We start from the raw sequence: 7136 nt of genomic DNA on the forward strand, positions 1-7136 counted from the left end.
CTCCAGTTAATAAAGGATTATAATAAAGGTAGGAGGTGATGTGAAATACCTCTTCCTGAGACCCTGGAGAGCCGCTGCCAGTCTGAGTAAAAAGTACTGACCTTGAGGGATCAATGATCAGATTCAGTATAAGACAGCTTCATGCATTTGTGTGTTTTCTTTGCTGGAGGTTTTAAGTGGAAGGCTGGGCATAAGAACATAAGAAAGGCCATGCTGGATCAGACCCTGGCCCATCAAGTCCAGCAGTCTATTCACACAGTGGCCAACCAGGGGCCTCTAGGAAGCCCACAAACAAGACGACTGCAGCAGCATTATCCTGCCTGTGTACCAAAGCACCTGATATAATAGGCATGCTCCTCTGATCCTGGAGAAAATAGGTATGCATCATGACTAGTATCCATTTTGACTAGTAGCCATAGATAGCCCCATCCTCCATAAGAACATAAGAAAACCTGTGCTGGATCAGACCAAGGCCCATCAACTCCAACAGTCTGTTCACACAGTGGCCAACCAGGGGCCTCTAGGAAGCCCACAAACAAGACGGCTGCAGCAGCAGCATTATCCTGCCTGCGTTCCACAGCACCTCTTAGAATAGGCAAAATAGATGTGGTTTGCCCAATGGAGATGCTTTCCCGGGGGTGGGGGGGAGGTATTCCTCATTGGAGGTTGTTCCTTGCAACTTAATAGCAAAAGAGACCTTTGTTAAACCCACAAGTGCAATATGCCTTGCTATTTGTTATCAAGCATACCAAATTAACCTTGCTGGAAAGATCTGTGGAATGGCTTTTTCTCTTTACTGATGTGAGCAACTCAGGGAGGTGATTGTCAAAAAATCCAGATAGAAATCTCACAAAGATAAGTGATCCCACAGTGCCGGCCCGCTGCGAGTCGTGTATTAAAACTTCGACATATGTTGGTATGGCCTCGTGATAAAATCTCAGATGCCCTGGGGAAGTTCCTACAATGCCTTATTTATTGTTTAAGCCTGCAGGTGGCAGTGTTGCACCACTTATTGAAACCAAAACCCCACCCCAGGATTCTTCTTTCTTTCTAGCCCCCATTCAGCTTCTATGTGGGGCAAAGGAGAAGTTCGGAAACTCTTGCCTGGGGAGGACAGGGACCTCAGTGGCATACAATGCCATGGAGCCCGCCCTCCAAAGCATCCATTTTCTCCCAGGAAACTGATCTCTGTAGTCTGGAGATCAGCTGTAATTCCAGGGGATCCCCAGGCCCCACCGGGAGGCTGGCATCCCTATCTCTGATACATGTACCCATGCAAAGACTGAACCAGGAAATTACACTAAAAACTGAGTTAACAACCCAAAGCAACTTCTGGGGCACTGGACAGAAAGTGGAAGCTACTCATGGAGTCCCTTGATCAACTCTCAGCTGCTTGATTGGCCCTAAGCGAGCCCCTAAACCTCGGCCACCAGTTGTAAAATGGATGTAGTAAGACCAAGAGAAAACAAAAATCCAGTGGGCACCTTAAAGACTGAGAACATTTGTCTCAAAATGAGATCCCATGAGTCACAGCCCACTTTAGGGCTATCGACTCACAAAAGCTCATACTGAAAGAAATTTGTTTCACCTTTAAACTGACACTGGACTTTTGTTATATATTTTTCTAAGCCAGACTAACACAAGGAGGGTTAACAATTGTGGCAAGCAGCACTGAGGTGTGGCTGTGCAAATACACTTTTTGTTCCTGGAAGTTTTGTGACCGGCCTCAGGGGCAAACGAAGAAGAAGAAGAAGAAGAAGAAGAAGAAGAAGAAGAAGAAGAAGAAGAAGAAGAAGAAGAAGAAGAAGGAGCAGGAGGAGCAGGAGGAACAGGAGGAGTTGGGTTTTATACCCCCCTTTTCTCTACCTTTAAGGAGTCTCAAAGTGGCTTACAATCCCCTTCCCCACAATAGGCACCTTGTGGGGTAGGTGGGACTGAGAGAGTTCAGAGAACTGTGACTACCCCAAGGTCACCCAGTAGGCTTCATGTTAAGCAGTGGGGAAACCAACCCAGTTCAGCAGATTAGAGTCCATCGCTCATGTGGAGGAGTGGGGAATCAAACCCAATTATCCAGATTAGAGGCCACTGCTCTTAATCACTACACCACTCTGGCTCACCTTTGGGCCAGGGACTTCAAGGGCCAGGGAGGGCCTGCCAATGAAAAGGTGGCAGCACCATTTAGACAAATTGCAATTCTTTACATCAAGAGTACAACTTTCATAGGCGATTCAATAGAGGGTGGAGAAATGCAAGCTGCAAGCTAGGGCAAGGGGTTGGTGGCGTGTCTGCAGGAATGCTTAACTGGTAGAACGAGACTGTATCCAGCCGTTTGACTGTGTGAATCGAAGCCTAAATAAGGCATAACGTGTGTGTTTTTCTTGCACCATAATGGTGGTGGGGGTGGAAAGTGCCATCAAGCCGCAGCTGACTTACAGTGACCCCATGGGGTTTTCAAGGCACAGCCGATTCCTGAGCTTTCGGCATGCAGGGACGACAGGGAGGAGGCGCCGCCCCGCGCCTCCTAAGATGTTCCCCACTTGCCGAAAGCACAAAAACAGCCTTTAACCGGCTTTTTTCGTGTAAAACTGGGCCAAAAGGCCCATAGAGAATAGCAAGGTTGTGCCTGCAAAAAAACAGACGCAGCAACACCATTCTCGGTGCCAGCATCCGGGGCTGAAAGGGGACAGGAGGCTGCCTAAAGGCAGCTCCTCCCTCCCCCCGAATGCCCCAGGAACCCCTCCTGGGATGCCAGGACACCCCCCGGAATGCCGTCACAGGCCTTTACACCGGTGGGACACTGGCAGAAGGTGCTGCTGGCATTCTGGGGCAGTGCTGGGGCCACGGCTGCCAGAGACCGGCGGCCAGGCCTCCATGCCTGTGCTGGGGCCACATAACGCCAGTATGGAGGGCCCCAATGCTGGCGCAGCGCCTTCCTGGACTCCTAAGGGCTTTTGCCCTTAAAGATCAGGAATGCTCTGTAAGCCTAAATAGAGGGTGACATTTTTTCTTACACAACAATAGTGGTGGTGGCGGAAAAGTGCAGCGACAGAGTGATGGAGCCTGTGTTTTGCAGGAAGAAGATCCCAGGTTGAATCCCCAGCATCTCTACTTGAAATGAAAAGTGAGTTAGGTTTGCCAGCTCTGGGTTGGGAAATACCTGGAGATTTGGGGGAAGGTGGGGTTTGGGGAGGGAGGGGCCTCAGCAGGTTGTAATGCAACCGAATCCACCTTCCAAAGCATCCATTTTCTCCAGGGGAACTGACCTCTGATGTCTGGAGATCAACGGTAATAGCGGGAGATCTCCAGGTCCCTCCTGCAAGCTGGTAACCCTGCCGGTAGTGAGAGATGCGAAAGACCTCTACCTGGGACCCAAGAGACCTGCAGGCCATCAGAGTGGACAATTCTCATCTTGACCGATTTGATATAAGGCAGCTCCGTGACTCTCTAATTTAATAATAGAAATAACTACCTATGAAACTCTGTGTTTTCTAAGCAGAAGAATGATCGTTGGTCTAAAATATAAAACTGAATTTTCTTAGCATTAATTTAGGTTGCAAATTTTCAACAGGATTCTTTCTGCCCCAGTGCGACGAACAAATTCAATTGAGCTCGCCGCCAGTTGTCACCAGGTTGCCAGGTGCCTAGAGGTGAAAAAGCATCCTGTCCCTTTAATGAAGGTTTAATGAGCTGCCCTTTACTGTGTGAAGTTGTTTACCTCAGTACCATGAAAAGCTACAGCTGCCCATTTCTAAATATTAGGCTTCTCTTAAAGGGACAGGACTTTCCCCCCCTCTGGGCCTGCTGGCAACCCTAGTCGTGACCTGGTTCACACGGAAAGCTGTTTGCGCAAAATGTGTTGAAATCCACACGTATTGGTCTCACTGGCAGAACCTCCCCTAAGAAGTTTAACTTTTCAGTCATTAAAACGTGTGGATTAGAAAGAACGGTTTCGGTGGGAAAGTGTAAAAAGTCAAGACTGAACAGTTCTGGGTCATCTCTCTACACGCTCTAACTTTCTCAAGGTGACAGGATCAGGGAAGCTTTCTCAACATTACGAACTGGCCGCCATCCAGCATCGTCTTAAGTTCTCAGAAATGCATCGAAATCATTGGGCTTAAACTTGCCGAAATTGGTGGAGTTTAATCCTAAATCGTCGACAATTGCAATTAAGGGTTTGGGGCAAAAGATCAACATGGGAGGTACATCATTAGAGAGCCATTCTCATTTGCAAGATAGTGTGAAGGCAAATGCAACACTTTGGGGAACAAGATGCCACCTAGTAGACCTCCCCTCTGGTGAATCCCCCCACGCGCACACACACAGTTAGGGTTGCTAACCTCCAGATGGTGGCTGGAGATCTCCCACTATTACAACTGATCTCCAGGCGACAGAGATCAGTACACCTGGAGAAAATGGTCGCTTTGGAAGGTGGACTCTATGGTATTATACCCCACTGAAGTGGAGGGTTGCCAGGTCCCTCTTTGCCATAGGCGGGAGGTTTTTGGTTAGGAGCCTAAGGAGGGCAGGGTTTGGGGAGGGGAAGGACTTCAATGCCATGGAGTCCAATTGCCAAAGCAGCCATTTTCTCCAGACAAATTGATCTCTATTGGCTGGAGATCAGTTGTAATAGCAGGAGATCTTCTGCCACCACCTGGAGGTTGGCAACCCTACTGAAGTGCCTCCCTCCCCATACCCCACGTTCCTCAGGCTCCATCCCTAAAATCTCCAGGTATTTCCCAACTTGGAGCTGGCAACCCTACAGATAGGGCTGCCAACTCCGGATTGAAAAATACCTGGGTTGTGTGATGGAGGTTGGGGAGGGGAGGGTTTGGGGAGGGATCTCAGAAGGGTTTAATGACACAGAGTCCATCCTCCAAAGCAGCCATTTTCTCTAGGGAACTGATCTGTGTCATGTAGAGCTAGGGTTGCCAGCTCTGGATTGGGAAATACCTGGAGATTTTGGGGGTGGATCCTGAGAAGGGTGTGGTTTGGGGAGGGGAAAGACTTCAGTGGCATTATAATGCCATAGAGCCCACCTTACAAAGCAGCCATTTTCTCCAGGTGAACTGCTCTCTGCTGCCTGGAGATCAGTTGTAATCCCAGGAGGCGATCAAAAAAGAAAACACAGCACGGTGGCCAAGTTGATTAAATGTACTATGCTTATATAAAGTCATATGCATGCGTAAGAATACCAAAAGGTATGAGCAGCAACATACAAATGCAGCTGTTGTATAAATTCAAACCTCACAAAATAACAAGAAGCCATATGTAATGGCATTAAGGGGACAAATATTAAGTAGAAACAGAGCAGCATGTACAAGAAAGGGCGGGCAATTCCAGCTGTCATATAAGTCCCACAAGATTAACAAAGCACCAAATGGAATGGCACTTAAAGGGACAGATACAAATTAGAACAATACAGAACATTCGAAATAACATGGGCAATTAACCAAGGGCGCGCAAGGAGGAAAGTCCATTAAAGATGCAAGAAGTTAAGGCCGGCTTCTAGGTCCCTTTCAAGCCACCAAGCTCCCTTCTTCAGTTGCTTGAGAAATAAGACTGTCATATACCCCTTGTGCGTGTTCTTATTCATAGAATCGGAAGGGACCACCAGGGTCATCTAGTCCAACCCCCTGCACAATGCAGGAAATTTACAACTGTGCTCCCCCCCACACCCCCACTACATGCCCAGAGGATGACCAAGATGCGTTCCCTCTCATCACCTACTTAAGGTTATAGAATCAGCATTGCTGACAGATGGCCATCTAACCTCTTCTTAAGAGGTCCAATACTGACCAGGGCTGTCCCTGCTAAGCTTCTGAGATCTGACGAGATCATAAGAACGATGTTCATAAGTTTTACAATTGCAGGCCAAGAGCCATTTCAACAGAGGTACTGCTAGTAACCTTTCTATCATCTGATTGCTAGAATGGAGGCTGGCAACCCTCGTCCCCGGGGAGATACAGAAAACGATTTCTCTGCATCTCCCACGAACCCACCCATTCCTCTGCCCCGGAAGAAAGAAGTCTTCTTATTTGCGTTCAATAAATCTAGACAAGAGGCGGGAGGAGGGGACCAAAGAAGGGCTAATCCTCTGGATTGCAAAAAAAGATTACCCGGGGGAGAGGGGTTTGCAGCAAATCACAGCGCACATATGACACAGTGAAAAGCTCGAAGCTTTGAGCAGGCTCCAAAGGGCTGGTTTCTTCTTGCAGATTAAACGGGAGGCATCAGATAAATGTCAGCCCTGAAGGAAAACAAAGAAATTGTGGTCAGCCAAAGGGGGGCAACTTTAGGGTTTTAAAAAAGGAGAGCTTATAAAGTATAAAGGTTCAGAGTGTGGAACATGCTGTTCAGAAGATTATATAAAACGATGGAATTATAAGAAATAAAACTGCGGCGGAACCCCGCCCACTAGCAATTTAGCTGTTGTCGCTATGTAACTTCCAGGGAAAGTGATATAGTGTATCTCTAGGTAAAACCACAGAGTTTCCAGTGATTCCTAAAACTATCCTACATTACTTCTGGGTTTTCCCCAAAAGCAATGTAGCGATGTCGCATGCCCCCCAGGTCTCTACCTAGGGTTGACAGCCTCCAGGAGGTAGCTGGGGATAGTTGTTGGGGGAGGAGATCCCCTACCCCCAGCAGTGGTCTCCCGTCCAATACTGATCATCAACCACACGATGGTTGATCAACCACATGGTGACTTTGGTGATTGCCAGGTCCCTCTTCGTCACCGGGAGGAGGTTTTTGGGGCGGAGCCTGAGGAGGACAGGGTTTGGGGAGGAGAGAGACTTCAATGCCATAGAGTCCAATGGCCAAAGCGGCCATTTCTCCAGGGGAACTGATCTCTATCGGCTGGAGATCAGCTGTAATAGCAGGAGATCTCCAGCTACCACCTGGAAGTTGGCAACCCTGACGCATAGCAACCGTTCAAGGTCTGTCAAGTTAATGTTTGATGCATTGATAAGGCCGGCTGTTTTTCACATACTTTGAATTGCCCTTTGGAGATATGGGGCTGGGAGGGAAATATCGTTATTTTAATAAATGGTGGAGTTGTTGACTCAGAAATGACAAATGGCATTTTTCGCCAGGGGTGTCTTGGAAAACAGACTCATTTTAGTCTTACCCCACAA

This window comes from Euleptes europaea, chromosome 9 (genome assembly GCF_029931775.1).
Source record: "Euleptes europaea isolate rEulEur1 chromosome 9, rEulEur1.hap1, whole genome shotgun sequence".
In the NCBI taxonomy this organism is placed as follows: Eukaryota; Metazoa; Chordata; class Lepidosauria; order Squamata; family Sphaerodactylidae; genus Euleptes; species Euleptes europaea.